This window comes from Rhinatrema bivittatum, chromosome 18, assembly GCF_901001135.1.
Source record: "Rhinatrema bivittatum chromosome 18, aRhiBiv1.1, whole genome shotgun sequence".
Lineage (NCBI taxonomy): Eukaryota > Metazoa > Chordata > Amphibia > Gymnophiona > Rhinatrematidae > Rhinatrema > Rhinatrema bivittatum.
This window is the reverse complement of record NC_042632.1, coordinates 3,480,474-3,506,005: the sequence shown is the minus strand read 5'-3', so window position 1 is coordinate 3,506,005 and position 25,532 is coordinate 3,480,474. Positions and strand designations below refer to the sequence as shown.

General features: G+C 46.6%; 1 protein-coding gene across 3 annotated transcripts in view; it reads left to right on the top strand.

Moving 5' to 3' along the window:
• The window catches only part of PAIP2 (poly(A) binding protein interacting protein 2), a 443,063-nt gene that overhangs the window by 395,647 nt on the left and 21,884 nt on the right, over positions 1 to 25,532 (top strand). The gene's annotated exons all lie outside the window — the stretch shown is intronic.

Below are 25,532 nucleotides of genomic sequence, written 5' to 3'. Positions count from 1 at the left end.
CAATAGAATGACTGCCTATCTTTGCAGTACACTTCGCGCTCACTGGGCTTTGGATCAGCGCAGATTTACAGGAGCTGCCTCTCCTGGAGACGTAGCGACCTGCTGAACCCAGCTGGGCTTACACTCTTATGCTGTCCAGTTAGTTCCACTCTGACTTCTCCCCTGCCTTGCTGGGTCCTGTCCACAGAGCGCTTTCCCCTTGTGGGATTTAAGGTGGATCAGGCATTTAGCCTGGTCCTGTACATGCAACAAGGGAGAAAATAGGGTCACTCCTTATATCCCCCCCCCCCCCCAGCTTGGACCATTTGGTCCGAGCATCACTGCTTCCCCCTGGATCCCATCCAGGGATTTACCATACACCCCATTTCCATTCATCTGGCCTCCCACCAGATAGGTTTGGAGTCGGGGTTCTAGGGTCAGGGTCACCCCAGACAGCATTGTTAGTATCACCCACTGTGGCCCTCGCCCACTGTATACCCACAGTCCTTTAACTGAGTCCATCTATAGCTTTGGGTCCCACTTCCACCGAAGCAGGACTGCTTGGACTGGCTGTGGGATGTGTGATGAGTACTCTTCACTCATCTCAATGATGATTTGTGTCTCCTCTGCACCGTCACAACCAGCACCCTCTGGTGACTCCATCACGGTGCCACGCATTGGCTCCTTCGCAGTCCCTCTTACTGGAGTCTCTATACTCCCTTTCGCACGACTGTCTTTGGCCCCTCCTTCTGGGCTCTCCTAGTGGCTCCATCTGGCTTCTCTGTATTTCTACTTGCTAGGGACTCCATGGCCTCTGCAGCCTCTTCAGTTGGCCCTTTGGCATTGCCTCTCTCAGACTCCTTGACACTGCCTCTCACAGTCCATTTGGTACTACCCCCTTCGGGCAGTCTCCCCTCCAGGCTCTTTTCAGTTTTGGGGCACCCTGCAGGGCCTTCCTTGGGACCTCCTGTAGCACCAACTTCTGGCCTTCCTGCAGCATCCCTCTCAGGCTTCTTCCTGCTGCATTCTTGGTTCTCTGTGAGACCTCTCTGAGATCTCTGCATGTCCATTTTCTTTAGGCTAGTCCTTTTCGCTTGTTCATGAGCTCTCTGGTAAAATATTGATTGCAGGACCATAACTCTGATTTTGTTTTTCCTGCATTCTCCTCTGCGGGGTCTTGCTACTTATGACCCATATCGGCTTCAGCCCAATTGCTACTGTCAGCCCTCTCTGGGCTGGAGTCTCACTGAAGTGTCAAACTTCAATTACAGATCAGTGCTGTGCTTCTTCAACTTCCAGGAGCCCTACAGCCTCACCTGGCTTCACTTCTGGCAGGCTGGTAGTTTTTTCTCAGTTAACTCATTACCATAGTGTTCTCTCTGGCGAGATGATTTAGTGCCACCTCCATTTGGGTCACTTCTGCTGCAATCTCCTGTACTTTACTGATCAATTACAGCCATTTAATTCTGCCTTCCTCTCTCTGGGCATTTATGGCATCTTGGAGAGGCTTCGCTGGCCCCACTGATCTAGTTGGCCTTTCCATCTGCCATACCTCTAGTCTCAGGTTCCTCCTCTCAGCCTTCTCTTGGGACTGGGAAACTCCCACTATACAGAAGTGCATGGGTACTCTTCTTTTAAGCACACTGGCTTCTCTTACTTCTTTTTTTTTTTTGAAATTGTTTATTTATGCTCATCAAACATACAGCAAAGGTAACGTGCATATTGAAAACAAACATATACAGGTACATTCCGTGTAGTGCTCTAGGTACAAGATCAAAAACAAAATAAAATAATATAAATCAGGTCTCAGATCCTATCAATACGATCCTAGTTATTTCCCTAGGCACAAATAAACTATATGATTAACACATAATGTCCTGTCATCCGTGAAACTTAACAAACAGCGTAAGAATGAGCCTTTTTTTTTTTTTCCTCCCGCAGTTCACCCATCCCCTCCCAACCCCCCCCCCCCCTCCCCCCGTCCCTAAACATACGAGCTCAACTAAATGCAGTAAAGGTTTGTCATTGTGCTTTCTTCCACACTCGGTATGGTTCCCATATTGCAGAAAATTTATTGACCCGGTCATGTTGCACAGCAGTAAGATATTCCATCTGAAAAACTCTGTCTAAACGTGCCAAGACATGAGCAAAAGTTGGCGCCCTGTCAGCCTTCCACCGAAATGCAATTTCGCATCGGGTGGCCACAAATATTTGCAAGGCCAACCTCCTCTGCTTCTCACTCCCAACTCCCCCGACCAAGCCTAATAGGCAACCCTTAGGATCAAGTGGTATGTCCACCCCCAAAATCTGAGTTGAGAACTGAAGCACTGCAGCCCATAAAACTTGAACCTCCTGGCAGACCCACCACATGTGGTAGAATGTGCCCTGCTCCCCACACTGACGCCAGCAGCCATCGCTCGTTAGGAAGCGTATGCGGTGTAACCGTACAGGAGCCATGTACCATCTATACATTAACTTGTAGCCATTCTCCTTAATGGTTGCAGAGATAGAGCTCCGTCCCATAGTCATATAACATTGGTCCCAGTCCGAGTCGGATAGGGTTTGCCCTAGATCCTCCTCCCAGCTTAACTGATAGCTCGCCTTAGATCTAGGACCACTATTAAGAAGCATATACAGACGAGAGATAGGCTTAGGTAATGGCCCACTCCGTGAACAAAATGATTCAAACATAGTCTTGCCCATAAGCAATGCCGCTGGAGCACCTTCGGAGCGTAAAAAATGGATAATTTGCCGGTAGGCATACAAATCTTTGGGAGTCAGTACATGGGCATTCTGCAAATCTACAGCCGGGATCAACTGAGAGCCCTGAAAGAATTGCTCTACAGTAGTGATCCCCAGGAGCCTCCACCGCCGGATAAATGCTGCGTCCTGGCCTGGAGTGAAACGGGGGTGCATCAAAAAGGTAGTCATATGATAAATACTCTTGTCCCCCACCAGACGCTCCTTCCATTTTGCCCAATGCCGCAGAACTGCTTGGGTGAATGGGGTGAGTGAGTGAGATACGCCCTTCCCCATAGCACGGCACCATACCCTAGAGGCCAACGGAATAGGCTCTGAGCCCGCCTGCTCAATGACCACCCATGACTTAGCACTGCCCTTAAGGTGCCAACTGATGATCACTCCCAGCATGATGGCTGAGTAATACCAGTAAAGGTTGGGGATATTAAGACCCCCTCGTGGCTTATCTTTATATAAAATATGACGTGACACCCTTGGAGGTTTCCTTTTCCATATGAACTGAAAAAGCTTCCGTTGCCAGATTCTCATGGCCCCTTCCGGAATCGCTACAGGCAAGGTTTGGAACATATAGCACAATCTCGGCAAGACATTCATCTTCACTGCCGCCACCCTGCCAAACCACGTAAGATCTGACCTATCCCACCGGGCTAAATCCTGCTGAATATTTAGAATCAAAGGATCATAATTTAAACTGTAAAGATCAGCCAGATGAGGTCCAATTTTGACTCCCAAATATTTAATTGAGTGCTTCGCAAGGCGGAAAGGCACTGTACTGCCCACCAGGGCATACTGATCTGCAGGAAGCGAGACATTTAACAGTTCAGATTTGTCTGCGTTGATTTTGAAACCAGACAACCTGCCAAATTGTCGCATTTCCTCCAGCAACAAAGGCAAGGACGCCTCCGGCTGAGACACAGTAAATAATAAATCATCGGCAAAGAGCGTAATCTTATAGGACACATCATTAATTTTGATTCCATGAATAGCTGGATGACAGCGAATTCTCTCTGCAAGGGGCTCCAAGGAGAGGGCAAACAACAAGGGTGACAAAGGGCATCCTTGACGTGTGCCCCTCCTGACCCCAAAGGGTTCCGAGTATGCACCATTAATTTTGATTCTGGCTTGGGGATTGTCGTACAGTTTGTGAATCCAGGTGACAAAAGAGTCCCCCAGTCCCATAGCTTCTAGAACCTGAAACAAGTAAGGCCAGTGTACTCGATCGAACGCCTTTTCCGCGTCGATAGTTAACAATACAGCTGGTACACCTTTAGATTGGGCCCACCACATCAATTCAATGACTCGACGCACATTGTCCGATGCTAAGCGCCCTGGAATAAACCCAGACTGGTCGCCATGCACCAGCCCAGGAGCCACCCTCCCAAGCCGGATAGCTAATGCTCTCGCTAAAATTTTCAGATCAACATTAATTAGCGAGATTGGGCGATAGGAGCCACAAAGCGTATGATCTCTGCCTGGCTTAGCCAGGATCGTGATCCCCGCCGTATTAGATACAGGGGATAGACACCCATCCGTGCGCAGAGCATTGTACATGGACACCAGTGGGGGCAATATTTCTGAGCTAAAGGTTTTGTAAAATTTCCCGGTGAAACCGTCCAGCCCGGGAGCCTTCCCCAATTTGAGATCTTTGATGATCAACGACACCTCCCCCTCCCTAATCTCCTCATTGAGTGGTCGCCGTTGATCTTCCGAAAGGATAGGAAGTGACAGACTCTGAAGGAAGTGAGCAATCTCCTCAGGAGAGCTCAACCGCTCCACATCATACAATGTGCGATAAAACTGGTTAAAACAGCTTCCAATCTCCTTTGGGGAATAAACATATTGGCCCTGGGGATCTTTAATCTTAATGATCTGTGATTGTGAAGCTTGCTCCTTTAACTTCCTAGCCAATTGCCTCCCCGCCTTGTTTCCCCACTCAAAATAGCGTTGCCGCAGCCTCTGCAATTGAAACGCTATCACGTCTGCGTCCATAGCCTGAAGCGCACACCTGGCCTCCGCAAGTTTCCCTAGAATGCCGGGATCAAGAGTGCGCTTATGCCGCAACTCTAGCCTAGATAACGTATCCATTAACAGAAGACGTTCCTGTGCTCTCTCCTTTTTTACGTATGATGCCCTGGCAATGAAGAGACCTCTCACATAAGCTTTCAAACTGTCCCAAAGCACCACCGGAGTAACCTCCCCATTATCATTATCCTCTAGAAATTGAATTATCTTAACCTTCACGGATTCCACAAAGGGCTTATCATCCAGCAATCTATCGTTCAACCTCCAAAATTTAACGCCCGATTGGGGATTGCCCATCGAGAGCCGTAGCCAAATAGGTGCATGGTCCGACCACGAGATAGTTCCTATGTCCGCGTCCCTGATGAGCCCCACAAGAGCCTTATCCACAAGGAAATAGTCTATCCGGGAGTAGGACTTATGTGGGGCGGAAAAAAATGTGTAATTACGGGTCGTAGGGTTGTGTAGCCGCCACACATCCACAAGACCCCTATCAGCCATGAGGTGTTTTAAGGCTTGCCTAGTAACCCTACTTCCCGCACCCCCTCCCCCAGTGTTGTCTAAATAGGGGTAGCGTGTGATATTAAAATCTCCGCCCACAATTAAGTGCCCTTCAGCCCACTCACTGAGAACCGTGGACAGTTTGTGAAAAAATAAGGTTTGATCCGTATTTGGGGCATATACATTCAGTAGAGTACACAGCGTTTCATTTATTTTAGCTTTCAGAAGAATATATCGGCCCTCCGTGTCTCTGATCACCGAAATAATATCAGCAACCAGGGAATTAGCAAAGTATATTCCCACCCCAGTGTACTTACGTTGAACTGTGGCAGCCGCATGAAAAACCTGCGGATACCCCTTAGTGGGAAGTAGCCTTTCGTGTCGTTTCCGAATATGTGTTTCCTGACTAAAGATAATATCCGCCTTTGCGGAGGACATATCCTGTATGAAAATCTGACGCTTATGATAAGTGTTGAGGCCCTTGACATTCAGTGAAACAATTTTTAACATCCCCGAAGCCATGGGAACAAAGACTGCAATATCCCGCTAACAGCGAACCCCCCTCCATCCAAGGGTAGCCGAAGCAACCGAAGCATGATCAATAAACCCCGAGTGCCGAAATAATAATGGTTAGACCAACCCAACCGCTCCTTTTCAGTTTCCCCTCCCCCTCCCACCCACCCCTCCACCCAGCCCATCATACAACCACTCTCCACTTCGTGGTTCACTCCCATGAGAGAGCTGACGTCGCCCGCCTCCCCCAGATCCCATACTTTCCCCCTCCTATTATAAAATATTTAGTCTAAAATCTCCCCCACTTGATCTATGGATTCAAACAGATCCCATAACCAGCTGAACTTAGAACAACCAACACAACAGTGATATATGTGCCGCCTAGGCGGCAGCAGGTGCCAGTACAGCCACAGAACAGACTGCCCAGTCACCAACCCCTGTGCCAGGATATGAAAGAGAATCCTGGTCCATGTAAGAGCAAGTCCAAAGCGAGCCTCCAGAGGCTCAACCATTGTCCGCAAGCGAGTTGTTGCCCCCTGATCTGCGGCTCAGTCGTCCTCGGCCCGTATCGACTCGCTGCCATCTGGGTCTCTGGCCCCCACGCTTGTTGTCATCCCTGGTCAGTCCTCCAGATTCCTCAGGCGGCAGATCCGGTAATCCCGCAGCACGAAGTATATCCTCAGCTTCCATAACCTGATGTACTCTGGAGACCACCCCGCTGATGGTAAATTGTAATCCAAACGGGAACAGCCATCGATACTTTATATTATGAGACCGGAGAATAGAGATAACGTCCCGGAAGGCTCTGCGCTTCTTAATTGTAGAGAGAGCTAAGTCCTGGAAAATCTCTATCTTGTGGCCCTTCCACATAATAGTGCCCAATGTTCTGGCTGCCTGGGCCACTTGCTCCTTGACCAAAAAACTGTGGAAACAAACCACAATGTCCTTTGGGAGATTATTACGTGGATTGCCAAAGGCCCTATGGGCCCGCTCGAGTATCACCTCCCTAGGCCGCTCTGCTGTGCCCTCCGGGTCCAGAATTTGAGAACAAATATTTTGCACCACTTGTGTGCAGTCTCTGAATTCTTCTCCCTCCGGTATACCTCGGAATCGGAGGTTTACCCTCCGTGCTCTATTCTCCAAATCTTCAATATGCCTCTGCAACTCCTCCTGCGCTTCCCTGAGTTTCACTTGTTCGTCCTGGACCCGCTCCATTTCTGTCTGCGTTTCCTGCAGGCCCGATTCAGTTTCATCCACCCGCCTTCCCAGCTCCTGGACGTCCCTCTGTACTCCGGTGAGCATGGACCCCAGTTCCTCCCGAAAGCGGGCCATGTCCCCCCTAAGCTCCTGAAACCAGGTCTTAAATTCTAACCTGGTGGGAACCTCCAGGTCTCCGGTCTCTCCTGGTGGCTCCGGGGCTTCAGTGGATTCGGGGGCCGGCGCCATTTTGTCCTCTTCCGCTAAAGCAAGGGCCGCAGCTGTGGATGCTGACGCAAATGAAAAGCGATTAAGGTCCGGTTTTTTCCGTGCGGCTGACATCTCCTGACTCTGGCGATCTAGAATCGCTAATTTTTGTGAAGATTGTGCCGGTAATCGCCGCGATGGGAGGAGATTGCCATCGGTGGAGGGGAGAGCACAGAACTCAGGCGTCCATCGCAGCGGGTGACGTCACCGCTCTCCCCGGCTTCTCTTACTTCTACTTGCGTTACAGCACACCCACTGGATCTAGACCAGGTTTTTGGTAGTACTATCCAGGCCTTTAAGCTCTCTGGCTTTTGTACTTGCTAGCAGTTGCACTTTCAGGCTGGGCCATGCCCTGCTCCAGCCACAGTGCACAACTGCTTTTTCTCCTCTTTTTTTTTCTTCTTTAAAAGTGTTAAAAAATAAAAAAAAATCTGCCTCACCAGCACTGACTATTGAATATTGCAGTTTTAACTCCAGATGGGGCTTGTCTCCTTAGTCTGCAAAGAAAAATCCTGACCTGCCTGCAGGCCCCACAGACAACTACTAGTTTAAAAGTAGATTTCGGGGGGGGTTGTGCTCCTCTGAGCCCACAAGCCTCTATCTTCCAGTGGTCTTGTGCACAGTTTAAAAGCACTGCTTTTCTTATGTTCTAGCTCCCTTCCTTATGCAAGGCTAGACAAACTTTCTTCATGCAACCTTCATTGTGCTCCCAGAGCCTCTGTAGCACTTCTTTGCCTCCAGCTTCTTTGGCAGGCCACACAACAGATTTTAACTTCACAGTCCTACCTTGGAGACTTGGGTTTTTTTCTCTGTGCCCAGCATAGAGGGAAAAAAATAATCATTGAGCTGATACCATATGTGTGAAACCCAGCAGTGTTTCCCAGGCTAGAGGCATAAAGCCACACAAACTCCAGCCTTTTCTAATGCAGATAAAACTTTATTCAAGTTACAGTACTTCAACACAATAGAATGACTGCCTACCTTTGCAGTACACTTCTCATTCCCTGGGTTTTGGGTCAGATTAGATTTATTGGAGCTGCCTCTTCTGGAGATGTAGGGGCCTCTTGAACCCAGTTGTGCTTACACTCTTGTGCTCCCCAACTAGTCCTGCCCTCTGGCTGCTCCCTGCCCTGGAGGGTCCTGCCCACAGAGCTCTCTTCTTCTGTGGGGTGAACTAGGCATCTAGCCTGGTCCTGTACATGCATCAAGGGAGAAAATGGGGTCACTCCATTACAAGCATATTGTACTGGTGTTGGTTTAGTAAATCCGATTTTCTTGGGAATTCATATACATACATATATGTATGTATATGTGTATTTAGACTGGTTCTTTTACCTTGTGAAAGCTAACAGTTTTTAATGGTTTCTTGCAAAAAGGTTTTTGCTCTCTGGGAATTTAGAAATTAAGGGTTTTATTTATACTTGTATCTTTGCTGCCTTAACTTTTCACAAATTCTTTCCAGATGGTTTGTGTGCTAGAAATGGGTTTAAATTGTGTTGTAATGATGTTGGCTTAGCAATTCAACTTTTTTACTTATAGTCAGGAAATTTGAATCAAACTGTTACCAACAAGAGCACTGAACCTGGTGATTGGTGAAACAGATAAGTATGGGAACATAAGTGTGAGTTTGCTGGGCAGACTGGATGGGCCGATTGGTCTTAGTCCCTCCCATCTCACTTCTTACTGTTATATGAAATCTTCAAAGAGCAGAGGTCAGATTTTTCTTTAAATTTATTTATTTATTTATTTTTAACTTTTATATACCGATCTTCTTGTATAGAATACAAATCAAACTGGTTTACAGTGGAACAATAACTTCGCATGAGAGCGTTACATAGAACCTTAAACATATAATAACTTTGAATAAAAAACATTAAATAGCTTTGAATAAATAACATTAAATAGAAGGGGCATTGATTGCACCACGGATGATCCAAATTGATACATGAAGTACGAAAGACTTAATAAATGAGATACAAAAAGGCGTAAATTAATTAATTAAATTAATATAATTAAGTTACTTAATTAGGCCAAGCGATTAGCAAAAGAAAGTTTGGAGAAGTTATAGAAAAGAAAAAAAAATGTTCCACATAGAAAAGCTTAGGTAGAAACATAGAAATGACAGCAGAAAAAGACCAATCGGCCCATCTAGTCTGCCCAGCAAACTCCCACATTTGTTTTCTTAATGTAAATCCTCTTTTCTACATTTCCCCCCTGTCGTTGAAGCAGAGAGCAACACTGTATATACATTCAAAGTGATGTATCAGGCTTAATTGGTTTAGGGTAGTAACCGCCGTAATAAGCAAGCTACCCACACGCTTATTTCTTTACCCAGATTGTGAAGTTCAGTCCTTGTTGGATGTTGTCTGAATGCAAATCCTCTTTTCCACATTTCCCCTTGCTGTTGGAGTTGCATTAACCATGCGAAGTAAGGGTAGTAATCACCAGGTAGTAGCCTCTTCTCTTTATTCCCATCCTCTAGCCTTTATGGATCCACAGTGTTTATCCCATGCCCCTTTGAAATCCTTCACAGTTTTAGTCTTCACCACTTCCTCCGGAAGGGCATTCCAGGCATCCACCACCCTCTCTGTGATGAAATACTTCCTGACATTGGTTCTGAGTCTTCCTCCCTGGAGTTTCAAACTGTGACCCCTAGTTCTACTGATTTTTTTCCAACGTAAAAAGGTTTGTTACTGACCATGGATCATTAAAACCTTTCATGTATCTGAAAGTCAGTGTCATATCACCCCTGCTTCTCCTCTCCTCCAGGGTATACATATTTAGGTTCTTCAATCTCTCCTCATAAGTCATTTTATGAAGACCATCCACCTTTTTGGTCTCCCTTCTCTGGATCGCCTCCATCCTGTCTCTGTTCCTTTGGAGATACAGTCTCCAGAACTGAACACAGTACTCCAGGTGAGGCCTCACCAAGGCCCTGTACAAGGGGATCATCACTTCCTTTCTCTTACTAGATATTCCTCTCACTATGCAGCCCAGCATTCTACTGGCTTTAGCTATCGCTTTGTCACATTGTTTTGCCGACTTTAGATCGTTAGACACTATCACCCCAAGGTCTCTCTCCTGCTCCGTGCACATCAGCCTTTCACCTCCCTTCAAATACAGTTCTTTTGGATTTCCACACCCCATATGCATGATTCTGCATTTCTTGGCATTGAATCTCAGCTGCCATATCTTCGACCACTCTTCCAACTTCCTTAAATCCCGTCTCAATTCTCTCCACTCCTTCCGGAGTGTCCATTCTGTTGCAGATCCGCAAAAAGACAAACTTTACCTTCTATCCCGTCCGCAAAGTCGCTCATAAAGATATTCCAGTGGGAACACTGAAAGGAAAGGATCACCTTGCTGGTGGCTGAAAGGAATCAGTAAGTTTTTGCTTGGGACATTGTCTTTTTTAAAAGTATTGGGGCAAAGTTAACTATTTGGGAATATTATTTAGTGTGTTTGGGTGTTTGTGCCTTTAATAGTCAGAAAGGCAGTGAATAAACAAGTTAGACTGTTTGTATTTTTAAATAGTCAGTCAATAAGGTAGCAGTAGGTAGTGTGTTTATTTTTTAAAGTCTGCAGAACTGAGTGTTCTCCAGACTTTTAAAGAACTGAGTATTTGTATTTAATACTAACTGAGTGCTTGTATTGGAAAAAAAAAAAAAACCCCACCAAAAAAAAAAACAAACAACCCAACCCATAAAGTAGCCAGAAGCTAGAAATAAGCTAGGAGCAGTGTATACCTAAGTAAAAAAATTGAATAGTTCAGCTCAGTTACTCACCTTGGAAAGGTGTTGAGGTAGTGTGATTGGGTTTGAATAGGGACCAACATTTGTTAATCAAGAGAGCAGTGAGTCACTCAGGCTGACTAACTGAAGTTAGACTGTTTGTATTTCCCAACCCTCCCACCCCTCGCCCACCCACCCCTAGCTCATCCCTTAATTTATAGGCAGGTGCCACTTTCACAAAACTTTATTGAGAATTCGATCAGACCCCGGTAGGCCACTACCAGACACATAGTGAATTCACTAATACATTTAAAGGACGTTAGACACATTCCTACTCCCATAGCAACCTAAAACTTAACTAGGAACTGATCAAAATTGAGATGAAGGCAGCAGTCCAGCAGCAAGAGGGGGGCTTCCCAGTCTTTTGCATAGAGTGTCACATGTATGATTTTTTACCCACCGGTGAGAAGTTGTACATGTGCATGCGATGCAAAAAGCTCCTGGCTTTCAGAGAACGTGTCCGATCTCTGGAGGCTAGAGTGGCAGACCTGGAGGAGCTGAGGCAGACAGAGAGGTATATAGATGAGACCTTCAGGGACATAGTAGTCAAGTCCCAACTTCAGACTGGCAGCCCTGGTGCTGCCTTGCAGGAAGGAGGTCTCATGATGGGAGAGCACCAACCAGGTGCAGCAGGAAAGGATCCTGTAGCAAGGACCAGCTCTCCAGGTGATGTATTGTCCTTTTGCACTGAGGATATCTCCCCAAGGCCTACTGCCCAGGAGGGAAGGGTTAGGTCGGCCGTCATAGTTGGTGATTCGATTATTAGGAATGTAGATAGCTGGGTGGCTGGTGGGCGTGAGGATCGCCTGGTAACATGCCTACCTGGTGCGAAGGTGGCGGACCTCACACGTCACCTAGATAGGATTTTAGACAGTGCTAGGGAGGAGCCGGCTGTCGTACATGTGGGCACCAACGACATAGGAAAATGTGGGAGGGAGGTTCTAGAAGCCAAATTTAGGCTCTTAGGTAGAAAGCTTAAATCCAGAACCTCCAGGGTAGCATTCTCTGAAATGCTCCCTGTTCCACGCGCAGGTCACTAGAGGCAGGCAGAGCTCCAGAGTCTCAATGCGTGGATGAGACGATAATGCAAGGAAGAGGAATTCAGTTTTGTTAGGAACTGGGGAACCTTTGGGGGAAGGGGGAGTCTCTTCCGAAGGGATGGGCTCCACCTTAACCAGGGTGGAACCAGACTGCTGGCGCTAACCTTTAAAAAGGAGATAGAGCAGCTTTTAAACTAGAACAAAGGGGAAAGCCGACAGTCGCTCAGCAGCGCATGGTTCGGAGAGAGGTATCTTCAAAGGATACTAATGATGCGTTAGAATTAGGGCATCCCAACAGTGAGGTTCCAATAATTAGAAAAATAGTCCAAGTGCCTGTAACTAAAAACTCACCTGAGCTAAAACATTCTAACTTATCCCTATCAATTAAAAAGCAGAATGAAAATACAAACAAAAAACAAACTTTGAAATGTTTATATGCTAATGCCAGAAGTCTAAGAAGTAAGATGGGAGAATTAGAATGTATAGCAGTGAATGATGACATAGACTTAATTGACATCTCAGAGACATGGTGGAAAGAGGATAACCAATGGGACAGTGCTATACCAGGGTACAAATTATGTCGCAATGACAGAGAGGAGCACCCGGGAGGAGGTGTGGCGCTTTATGTCCGGGATGGCATAGAGTCCAACAGGATAAACATCCTGCATGAGACTAAATACAAAATTGAATCTTTATGGGTAGAAATCCCTTGTGTGTCGGGGAAGACTATAGTGATAGGAGTATACTACCGTCCACCTGGTCAAGATGGTGAGACTGACAGTGAAATGGTGAGAGAAATTAGGGAAGCTAACCAAGTTGGTATTGCAGTAATAATGGGAGACTTCAATTACCCCAATATTGACTGGGTAAATGTATCATCGGGACACACTAGAGAGATAACGTTCCGGGATGGAATAAATGATAGCTTTATGGAGCAATTGGTTCAGCACCTAACGAGAGAGGGAGCAATTTTAGATCTAATTCTCAGTGGAGCACAGGACTTGGTGAGAGAGGTAACGGTGGTGGGGCCACTTGGCAGTAGTGATCACATTATGATCAAATTTGATTTAATGACTGGAAGAGGAACAGTGTGCAAATCGAAGGCTCTCGTGCTAAACTTTCAAAAGGGAAACTTTGATAAAATGAGAAAAATTGTTAGAAAAAACTGAAAGGAGCAGCTACAAAAGTAAAAAAATATCCAAGAGGCGTGGTCATTGTTAAAAAAGAAATACCATTCTAGAAGCACAGTCTAGATGTATTCCACACATTAAGAAAGGTGGAAAGAAGGCAAAACGATTACCGGTATGGTTAAAAGGGGAGGTGAAAGAAGCTATTTTAGCCAAAAGATCTTCATTCAAAAATTGAAAGAATGATCCAACAGAAGAAAATAGGATAAAGCATAAACGTTGGCAAGTTACATGTAATACATTGATAAGACAGGCTAAGAGAGAATTTGAAAAGAAGGTTGGCTGTAGAGGCAAAAACTCACAGTAAAAACGTTTTGAAATATATCCAAAGCAGAAAGCCTGTGAGGGAGTCAGTTAGACCATTAGATGATCAAGGGGTTAAAGGGGCACTTAGAGAAGATAAGGCCATCGCAGAAAGATTAAATGATTTCTTTGCTTCGTTGTTTACTGAAGAAGATATTGGGGAGGTACCCGTAATGGAGAAGGTTTTGATGGGTAATGATTCAGATGGACTGAATCAAATCACGGTGAACCTAGAAGATGTGGTAGGCCTGATTGACAAACTGAAGAGTAGTAAATCACCTGGACCGAATGGTATACACCCCAGAGTTCTGAAGGAACTAAAAAATGAAATTTCAGACCTATTAGTAAAAATTTGTAACCTATCAATAAACTTATCCATTGTACCTGAAGACTGGAGGATAGCAAATGTAACCCCAATATTTAAAATGGGCCCCAGGCGTGATCTGGGAAACTACAGACCGGTTAGCCTGACTTCAGTGCCAGGAAAAATAGTGGAAAGTGTTCTAAACATCAAAATCACAGAACATATAGAAAGACATGGTTTAATGGAACAAAGTCAGCATGGCTTTACCCAGGGCAAGTCTTGCCTCACAAATCTGCTTCATTTTTTTGAAGGAGTTAATAAACGTGTGGATAAAGGTGAACCGGTAGATGTAGTATACTTGGATTTTCAGAAGGTGTTTGACAAAGTTCCTCATGAGAGGCTTCTAGGAAAAGTAAAAAGTTATGGGATAGGTGGCGATGTCCTTTCGTGGATTGCAAACTGGCTAAACGACAGGAAACAGAGAGTAGGATTAAATGGACAATTTTCTCAGTGGAAGGGAGTGAACAGTGGAGTGCCTCAGGGATCTGTATTGGGACCCTTACTTTTCAATATATTTATAAATGATCTGGAAAGAAATACGACGAGTGAGATAATCAAATTTGCAGATGACACAAAATTGTTCAGAGTAGTTAAATCACAAGCAGATTGTGATAAATTGCAGGAGACCTTGTGAGACTGGAAAATTGGGCATCCAAATGGCAGATGAAATTTAATGTGGATAAGTGCAAGGTGATGCATATAGGGAAAAATAACCCATGCTATAATTACACAATGTTGGGTTCCATATTAGGTGCTACAACCCAAGAAACTTCCTCCAGACCAATCAGAAGCGCATACAGAGGAACACTGCATGCTCCGCAAATAAAATCATCATTGAGCAAACGTGCGCTATCTTCAGCAGGCCCACACCAGTGGAACACGCTTCCCCCAGATCTTAGACTAGAACCCAGTTATCAAGAATTCAAAAAAAGACTGAAAACTTTTCTCTTCCTACAAGCTTTCCCAGACGCTTAATCTTACTATGACTGACAGACTTCCATCCCTTAACTATGGACACTGTATAAAGTACTACTTTTAAGAATCTGAAACTGGAGAATTATCTGTGAGCTCAAAAATTCACTTAAAAAAAAAAAATTCACTTTATTTCATATATATATTAGGCATTGCCTATATTTATATTTATTGCTACGTTAAATAGTTATACTTCTTATATAAAATATTATATTTCTTTATTTATTACCAGTTAAAATATTATCACTTTATTTAGCACTATGTTAAATTGTCAACCAGTTATACTGTTCCATATGTTATACGGTTCCATGTAAAGCTCCGCTATCTGTTGAGCAGTTCCTCGTTTTATGTAAACCGGAGTGATTTGTAGTCCCTACTAGAACTTCGGTATATAAAAATTAAAAATAAATAAATAAATAAATAGTGGATAACACATTGAAATCGTCGGTGCAGTGTGCTGCGGCAGTCAAAAAAGCAAACAGAATGTTGGGAATTATTAGAAAGGGAATGGTGAATAAAACGGAAAATGTCATAATGCCTCTGTATCGCTCCATGGTGAGACCGCACCTTGAATACTGTGTACAATTCTGGTCGCTGCATCTCAAAAAAGATATAATTGCAATGGAGAAGGTACAGAGAAGGGCTACCAAAATGATAAGGGGAATGGAACAGCTCCCCTATGAGGAAAGACTAAAGAGTTTAGGACTTTTCAGCTTGGAGAAGAGACGGCTGAGGGGGGATATGATAGAAATGTTTAAAATTATGAGAGGTCTAGAACGGGTAGATGTGAATCATTTATTTACTCTTTCGGATAGTAGAAAGACTAGGGGGCACTCCATGAAGTTAGCATGTGGCACATTTAAAACTAATCGGAGAAAGTTCTTTTTTACCCAACGCACAATTAAACTCTGGAATTTGTTGCCAGATGATGTGGTTAGTGCAGTTAGTATAGCGGTGTTTTAAAAAAGGATTGGATAAGTTCTTGGAGCAGAAGTCCATTACCTGCTATTAAGTTCACTTAGAGAATAGCCACTGCCATTAGCAATGGTAACATGGAATAGACTTAGTTTTTGGGTACTTGCCAGGTTCTTATGGCCTGGATTGGCCACTGTTGGAAACAGGATGCTGGGCTTGATGGACCCTTGGTCTGACCCAGTATGGCATTTTCTTATGTTCTTAACGTAGTTGCAGATTGCCTCAGTCATCAGTTCCAGCCCCATGAGTGGTATCTTGATCCTTTCTTAGCGACCAAGATATTCCAAAGTTGGGGTCAACCAACAGTGGACCTCTTTGCATCCGAGATCAATCACAAAGTGGACAAATTCTGCTCCCTGCACAAACAGAGAAACCAGTTAGCCAAGGACGCTTTTGCTCACCCCTGGAACTCAGGTTTTCTATATGCATATCACCTGAAACCGCTAATTACCAAAACACTAGTGAAGCTACAACAGGATAAACGGTCATTGATACTCATGACCCTGTATTGGCCTCAACAAGTATGGTTTCCCAAACTTCTCGACCTCTCTATCAGAGAACCAATTCGCCTGGGCACAGCACCCACTCTAATAACTCAGGATCAGGGCTGGTTGCATCATCCCAACCTTCAATCCCTATCCCTCACAGCCTGGATGTTGAAAGCTTGATCCTGCAACCACTTAATCTTTCAACTAATATAGAAACATAGAAATGATGGCAGAAGAAGACCAAACAGCCCATCCAGTCTGCCCAGAAAGCTTTCACACTTTTTTTTCTCTCTCACATACTTATCTGTTTCTCTTGGCTCTTATTAACCTTTTTTTATTCTATTTCCCTTCCACCCCCACCATTAATGTAGAGAGCAGTGTTGGAACTGCATCTAAGTGAAATAGCTTAATTTAGTTAGGGGTATTAACCACCGCAATAAGCAAGCTACACCCCTGCTTATCTGTTTATTCAGACTATGTAATTCAGTCCTTGTTGATTGTTGCCTGAATATAGATCCACCTTTCTTCATTCCCCCCTGCCGTTGAAGCAGAGAGCCATGCTGGCTATGCATTGAAAGTGAAGTATCAGTCTTGCTCCCCTGCTGTTGAAACAGAGGGCTATAGTGGATTTGTGTGAAGTGTCAAAATGTCCTCCCCTGCCATTGAAGCAGAGAGCTATGCTGGATATGTCTCACAAGTGCTTGTAGCTTCACAAAAGCCTTCCACTCGAATCCTGTTGTTGTAAGTGGAAAAGGTTCATCATGTGGTGCACACAGAAAAGTATTGATCCTTTTTCCTGCCTCACATCATCTTTATTAGACTATCTCGTTATTATCTTTATTTATTTATTTATTTATTTATTTATTTATTTATTAATTAGACTATCTCGTTATTATCTTTATTAGACTATCTTGTTATTTTCCTCAGTTATTGTCTTAGTTATCCCCTTGTTCTTTGTAAACCGATCCGATATGATTTTACTATGAAGGTCGGTATAAAAAAAGTGTTAAATAAATAAAATAAATCTCTGGCACTTTTCTGACTCTGGTCTACAGACTTCGTCAGTAAGGATACACCTGAGTGCTATCTCAGCTTACCGCAAGGGAGTAGGGGATGCCCCAATTTCAATGCAACCCCTTGTCAGTAGATTTATGAGAGGTTTAATTCAATTTAAACCCCCGTTACAGCCACCAGTCACAGAATGGGACCTTATTGTAGTACTAGCAAGGCTCATGCATTCTTCCTTTGAGCCCATAGATTCCTGTGATGTTAAATTTCTTACATGGAAAGTTCTCTTCCTAGTAGCTATTACATCTGCCAGAAGAGTTAGTGAGTTACAAGCACTTGTAACATATTCACCCTATACCAGGTTCCTACACGACCGAGTGGTCCTCCGTACTCACCCTAAATTCCTTCCCAAGGTGCTTACAGATTTCCACTTGAATCAGTCTATAAATTTGCCCACATTCTTTCCAAGACCTTACTCTCACCAAGGCGAAAGAGTTTTACACACCTTGGACTGTAACCACGCGCTGGCGTATTATCTAGATTGCACTAGAGTCCATAGGAAATCCACCCAGCTCTTCGTTTCTTTTGACAAAAACAAACCAGGTAGGGCGGTGGGCAAACAAACCCTCTCTAAGTGGCTAGCAGACTGTATAGACTTCTGCTATGAAAAAGCAGGCCTTTCTCTCCAGGGACGAGTAAAGGCGCACTCAGAGCAATGGCAACCTCAGTAGCACACTACCATTCAGTACCGATTGCTTACATATGCAAGGCTGCAACATGGAGCTCTCGTCACACATTTGCAGCCCATTACTGCTTGGACAAGGAAGGACGACAAATTTCAGCCTTTGGACAATCTGTCTTAAAGAAATTATTTCCAGTATAATCCCAGTTCCTTCCACATCCAACCTGCTGTGATTTCAGGCTGCCTCATTTTTTCCAACAGTACACCAGTTGTTGTGCCTGTTGCACAAGTTGAACACTGTTGGTCCAACACAAAGATGACTCAGCCTGTAGCTTGCTAATCACCCATATGTGAGGACTATCATCCTGCTTGTCCTGGGATAAAGCAAAATTGCTTACCTGTAATAGGTATTATCCCAGGACAGCAGGATGTAGTCCTCACGAAACCCACCCGCCACCCTGCGGAGTTGGGTCCGAAACATTTTATTATTTTATTTTTGCTAATGCTTATTGCTACAAATGAGACTGATGGGAGACCCATGTGGCTCGAGGGATCATGGCATGCTGGGCATGCTCAGTGGGCTCAGTGTGCCAGTCAAAGGTTTCTAGAAACTTTGACTGAAAGTTTTCCATGATAGGGCTCCGGCCAGTGACGTCACCCACATGTGAGGACTATAACCTGCTGTTCTGGGATAACACCTATTACAGGTAAGCAATTTTGCTTTATCTAGAGGGTGTGTTGTGGGATGCATGTTTTTAATCAATTTTTGAACATCAGATGGGGAGATCTCATCAAATCTTTCCCATTTGGGATATTCTTTCATGCTTAATTAAATTGTTTGAATCTTTTCAGATTCAATTCCGATTAGTAAGTCTTTTATCTTGTTTTTGAAAAAATTTGCCAGATCAGAACATTTTAATTCAGAGGAAGCACAATTAACTTCATTTGGATCTTTTATAAGTTTCTGAACTGTAGAAAAAAAAAGTTTTAGGATTGTGTAGATAATTCTGAATTTTCCTAGTGAAAAATTCTTTTTTTCCTAGCGTGTAGCAGATGGACTCAGTACAAAAGGGTATAGTGTGCTCGTGCTAGCAGTTGGAGACGGATCTGACGTCAGCACGTAGTACATATACCCCTGCAGGAAATGCAGAAGCTCAGTAATTTCCGTCTCCAAAGCAGTTTGGAGCTACCTCACGCTCGCTGAGCGTTTTTCCAAATTCTAACGACTAAATTCATAGAAGAATCCTACCTGAAGACGAGCCCCACACTCATGCGGTGATACCCTCGGGTCCCTCCCCCAGTTGAGTTTCCCGAGGTGATTTCCGTGGTCCCTCGGAGGTAAGAGCCTCGGTCCGGTGGCCGAATCGCGGCAGGGACCTAGCCCCCGAGTGAGAAGGGCTCGGGCACGGCATAGAGGCAGCCTCGGTCCCGATCCATTCGCGGTGAGGACTTGGCCCCCGAGCGAGACGAGTTCGGGCGCGGCTTAGAGGCAGCGGGTGCACTTCCTCGAGCGCGGCGGTGACGGTAATCGCCCTCTCCCCCCGCAGCCAGAGACCGCCCTGGTCACAGCCGGGAAGCGCCAAAGATCAGGTAAAGCGTACATCTTTACATTGGTCTCCGAAGAGCGAGGATTAGCGGGGTCTGCCTACGTGGAAGCCGCCATTTTGCCTGCCTGCTCGCCGTCGCCATCTGCCCTGGTTCGCCGTCTCGATCTAGTGTTAAGACTAAGCACACAGGCAACAGGCGCGTATGTTAGGCGCCCGAAAGCACAGGCGCACGTTATTAGGCGCACGCTGATAGGCGCACAGCTTTCGCACATATAAGGCACATACTTTCGGCTGGGAGTGCACTGGCACATAGAGATAACAGACACAATGGAGCGTATGAGAGCCCAGGCGTCCACAGAGCCGGCACCTCCAGAATCAGGCATAAGAGCTCTAGGCCTCTGCTCAGCATGCCACCTCAGAGCCACACAGAGCGAGGAAGCAGACTCCCTATGTGCCCAATGTGAGGAGGCCCTGGGAGTTCCAGGCCAGGGCCGGTCCCAGCCCAGATTAATTGCCAGTTCCCTCAGGGAACACCCCGTACCTAGCAGGCCGAGGTGAGCAGCCGGGGAACCCTAGAGACCTGGTGCCCCTGAGGCTAGACTCTGCTTCGCTCTCCTGGGTGGAATTATTCAAGGGGATTCACGCCTTTGTCAAAATGCAGTCTGATTCCCGAATGGACCCATACGACCAATGACCCTGCCCCTGGACCCTCTAGACGCTAGGCACGGCCACTTCGCCACCCCCGGAAGCCCCACTTATGGGGATTCGGATTGCTCTGAGGAAGAAGGTGAGCCCCCCCCGAGCAGGGAGAACTTCCCTCAGGGATAGAGCCATATCGAACCATAAGACGCTTCTTTCTTAAGGAGGATCTCCCAGACCTGGTCTCTCAATGCCTGTCGGAGCTGGCTATCCCGGGCCAAGGCACTCCAGGGGAGCCTAGAATGAACCCCCTGCTAGAGGGCCTTCGTCAAACGGCTCACCATTTTCCCCTCCTTCAAGCAGCACAGCAGCTAATCGATCTGGAATGGAAATGCGCCGGAGGGCCTCATTCAAAGGGGGTCGGGCCTTGTCTAGCATGTACCCCTGGACCCCGGCAACTAAGGAGCTGCTGGCGTGCCCCAAGGTAGACGCCATAGTTTGCGCAATTGTGAAGCGCCCCACCATTCCAGTGGAGGGAGGGGCGGCCCTCAAGAATGTGCATGACCGACGCCTGGACGCCATCCTGAAACAAGCCTTCGAGGTGGCAGCCATGTCCCTACGAATCGCGACCTGCTGCACCGTGGTGACGCGTTCCTGTTTATCACAAGCCAGGAACAACACCCCGGGAGAAGAAATGGAATCAGCTCTCTCGTTCCTCACTGACGCTGCCTCCTACTATAGTTCGTACGGCAGCCAAGGGAGTGGTCATCCTCAGTGGCAGCCAGGAGACATCTCTGGCTACGAAAATTGGTCGGCCGACTCCTCCTCCAAGACGCGCCTTACAAGAATGCCCTTTAAGGGATCCCTCCTGTTCGCGCAGCGACCTCGAGAACCTGGCTAACAAATGGGGCGCCTCTCCATTACCCCGTCTACCAGAAGACAAGTCAAGGAGGAACCAGCGCCCTTTTCCTAGGCCATCCAGAGGTAGAAGCTCTTAACGCTTCAACCCCTACAGGACTCGCTACCAAGCACCTCGTTCTCAGACCAGGAACCAGTCCTTTCGGACCAGGCACAACAAGAGGGGAACCGGCTCGGGTTCGGGTCCCGGCCGCACCCCACAATGAGAATCTGCTGACCCATCTGGGGGAAGAAGCCATAGGGGGCAGGCTAACCCTATTCTACCGCAGATGGGTCGAGATTACTTCGGACTAGTGGGTCCTCGCCATCATCCGAGAAGGGTATTACCTGGACTTCCTTCATCCCCCTCCGGACAAGTTTGTGGAATCTCCTTGCCCACCCCCCAAGAGGGCGGCACTGGAAGCTACCTTGTGGAGGCTCCTGTCCCTAAAAAGCCATAATCCCAGTGCCTGCATGGGAGATAAATTCTGGGTATTCTCCATTTATTTCATCGTACCCAAGAAGGGGGGCACCTTCAGACCTGTCCTGGACCTCAAGTCAGTCAACCGGCACTTAAGGGTCCCAGGATTCGCATGGAAACTCTGCGGTTAGTCCGAAGTGCAATACAGCCAGGGGGAGTATCTCATAGCCCTGGATCTGTCAGAGGCCTACCTGCATATCCCAATCATCGGGATCACCAGCGCTACTTACGCTTCAAAGTCCTGAAACAACACTTTCAGTTCCGGGCTTTACTCTTCGGGTTAGCCACCATGCCGCGGACCTTTACCAAGGTAATAGTAGTGGTGGCGGCGTCACTCAGGAAGGAAGGATTCTCGTCCATTCCTACCTAGACGATTGGCTGATCAGGGCAAAGTCACCGGAGGAGAGCCACCGGGCAACCAACAGAGTTATATCTCTTCTGGAAAGCCTAGGATGGGTGGTCAACATGAACAAGAGTTCCCCTTCAGCCTTCGCAGTCGCTGGAATACCTAGGAGTCCGATTCGACAACCCAGGGAGACAAAGTCAGCCTGACCTCCAAGAGGAGAATCAAAACTCTGGAATCATTTACAGACTCTGCTGAGCACCACCCGGGCCCACAGCTTGGATTACCTACAGGTCCTCGGCCTAATGGCGTCCACTCTGGAAGTAGTAGACCATGGGCACGGGCTCATATGAGACCGTTACAACGCGCCCTCCTATCTCGGTGGAGCCCACGGTTACAGAACTACACTGTGCATCTACCTCTACCGGCCAGAGTACGGAATCAGTTGGCGGTGTGGCTGCAGCCCGGCCACAAGAGCCGGGGGTCAAGAATGTCCTCCCAAACCTGGACCCTACTCACTACAGATGCCAGCCTGAGCAGCTGGGGAGCACACTGCGAAGAGCTAACCGCCCAAGGGCGGGGGAACAGAGAAAAGAGACCGGGTGGAACATCAACCGACTAGAGGCACGGGCAGTCAGGTTAGCCTGCCTGCGATTTGCTCACAGACTTCGCAACAGAGCAGTCAGAGTGATGTCGGACAATGCCACCTCGGTGGCATACATCAACCAACAGGGCGGAACCAGAAGCCGACAGGTATCCTTAGAAATAGCCCCCCTGATGGCTTGGGTGGAAGCAAATCTCCAGGACATCTCCGCCGTCCTCATCGCCGGGAAGGGACAAACACCACGGCAGACTTCCTCAGGCAGAGAAAGCCTAAACCCGGGGGAATGGCAGCTGTCATCCACGGCCTTCCAGATGATTGTGGATCAGTGGGGGACTCTGGGCATGGACCTACTAGCGGACAGGTCCAACGCTCAAGTACCCAGATACTTCAGTCGCAGGCGAGATCCTCTATCCCATGGGATCGACGCCCTGGTGCAGCCATGGCCTCAGGGGATCCTGCTATATGCCTTTCCCCCATGGCCCCTGCTGGGTGCCATTATACACAAGATTCAGCGGCACAGAGGCCTAGTTCTTCTGGTGGCCCCGGACTGGCCAAGAAGATCCTGGTACGCAGACATGAGAAGACTACTGGCAGGGGATCCTCTACCCCTGCCCCCTCACAGGGACCTGCTGCGACAAGGTCCCATCCTCCATGAGAATCCAGCTCAATTCTCTCTTACGGTCTGGCCATTGAGAGGGCTCGACTGAGGAAAAGGGGATACTCGGGGGCGGTAATAGATACACTCCTCCGAGCACGCAAGTTCTCCACATCACTAACCTATATAAGGATCTAGAGAGTATTTGAAGCCTGGTGCGAAACACGCAGCACCAATCCACATGCCGCTAAAATCCCCATCATTTTGGATTTCCTGCAGGATGGGCTTCAGAAGGGTCTATCCCTCAATTCAATCAAGGTTCAGGTGGCAGCGCTATCTTGCTACAGCCCCAGGTATGTCGGCAACAGCATTGCCACACACCCAGACCATTCACGTTTCTGAAAGGAGTCAGCACATTTGCCCGCCACTGAAATGGCCAGGCCCCTGTGGAACCTCAACCTAGTTTTGGAAATTCCTAGCGGGACCCACCTTCAGACCCCTCCGAGGCCTGTCCCTTCCGTTTGTTAACCTTGAAGATGGTATCTTGCTGGCCGTTATGCTCAGCACGCCGCATCTCAGAGCTACAAGCACTGTCCTGCCGGGCCGCGATCCGTTTCTCCGGATCCACCCCAGGGGCTATCCATCTTCGCACGGTTCCCTTCTTTCTTACCCCAAGTATTCTCTCACACTTCCACCTCAACCAAACCATATCCTCCGCCAATCATGGAAGGGTTGAAGAAATCGGAAGCAGGTCGAATACTGCGTCATCTCGACATCGGCACGCTGCTGTCCAGATACCTGGAAATGTAGGAAACAGTACGAAAGACGGACCACCTTTCGTCCTTCACAGTGGGAAGCGGCAAGGAGAAGCGGCCTCACGGGCGACTATTTGCTCGCTGGATCAAAGAAGTTATCAAGGCGGCCTACGTAGAAGCGGGAAAACCACCACCTCTATGAGTCAAGGCTCACTCTACCAGAGCACAAGCGGCCCTCCTGGGCAGAAACATAGGATGCTGTCGCCTGCAGAGATATGTAAAGCGGCGACGTGGTCCTCCATCCATACCTTCTCCAGATTCTACCGTCTGGACGTCCAGGCCAGGGAGGACACAGCATTTGCAAGGGCAATCCTAAGCGGACCTCGGGCAGCCTCCCACCCAGTCCAGGAGTAGCTTTTGTACATCCCATTTGTACTGAGTCCATCTGCTACACGCTAGGAAATGTAGAGATTACTTACCTGATAATCTCGTTTTCCTTAGTGTAGGCAGATGGACTCAGCATCCCGCCCGGCTGCCGATATATATAGGGATTCACTGTTTCAAGGTAAGCCATGTTTCCTTACATAGGGCATCCACCCTGCCGGGTGTCGACGCCTTCCGGTTGAGAACACTGGCGGTCTCCAGCTACTGTCAATCGGTCAGGTTAATCATGTTTATTTATTTATTTATTTATTTATTTAACATTTCTTTTATACCGATATCCGTTCGCACATCGTATCGGTTCACAGTGAACAAAAAAACCATTGGGCAGTGCCCATACATATAACATAATATAATATGATGAACTAGGCAACATATAAATAAATTTTTGGGAGGAGCCCTTACATATAACAGGCATCAATGGGTAGATGCTATGGAATATAATTATAACTATATACATGAAAGTGCAAAGTACAAAATCATCAGACATAAAGGCGTTAATACCAAGATATCAGTATAACATTCATAGGGGGGGTTTTATGTAATAGGGTGTGAGGATGGAGTAGGCTTGCTGAATGAAGAGCCATGTTTTAAGTTTCTTTTTGAAAGTGGGGGGTATAGGTCTCTAATGCGGATATCATGGGGCAGTGAGTTCCATATGGTGGGGCCGGCAAGAGAAAAGGCTCTGTTAATAGTGGAGGAGAGTTTAAAAGATTTAATAGATTGGGCACGTTAATTGGTGTTCAGTTAATTGATCGGTCAGTCACACATATATAACCATAAAGCTTTTGCAAGGAAGATTACTGAGCTTCTGCACTTCCCTGCAGGGGTATATGTACTACGTGCTGACGTCAGATCCGTCTCCAACTGCTAGCACGAGCACACTATACCCATTTGTACTGAGTCCATCTGCCTACACTAAGGAAAACGAGATATCAGGTAAGTAATCTCTCCATTGGTATTGTTAATGAGTTTTTTGCACTGAGCCAATAGACATCTGTAGGATGTTAGATTGGGTATAGTAGAATTTTTTTTTCTCCATTCCTTTTCCTTTTTTCTTAGGCATTTTTTTGACATCTCTAATTATATTGGTGTACCAAGGTTTATGTTTTATTGATTTTGTTAATTGTGATTGTTTTCTGAGGATTTAATTTATCTGCTATAATTATCGGCAAACCGTAACT